We start from the raw sequence: 217 nt of genomic DNA, 5'->3' as shown, positions 1-217 counted from the left end.
GGGTGGGAGCGCGCATGCGCACCACACGACTCAGGCGGAAGGGCCCGGCGCCACTCCCGCCGCGCTCCGTCAGTCTCTTAGTGCGCACGCTCCGCGAGGACAGCTGACGAATGCCCGGGGAGGGAGGTGATGAATGTTGGCGTCCCGCGCTCCGCTAAGCGTGTGCGGTGCGCTGAAGTGGGTAGCCGGCTGGGCAGCGCGCATGCGCGCGGGGCAG

The sequence above is a fragment of the Meleagris gallopavo genome, chromosome 3 (genome assembly GCF_000146605.3).
Source record: "Meleagris gallopavo isolate NT-WF06-2002-E0010 breed Aviagen turkey brand Nicholas breeding stock chromosome 3, Turkey_5.1, whole genome shotgun sequence".
Taxonomy (NCBI): Eukaryota; Metazoa; Chordata; class Aves; order Galliformes; family Phasianidae; genus Meleagris; species Meleagris gallopavo.
This window is presented reverse-complemented; position numbering follows the sequence as displayed.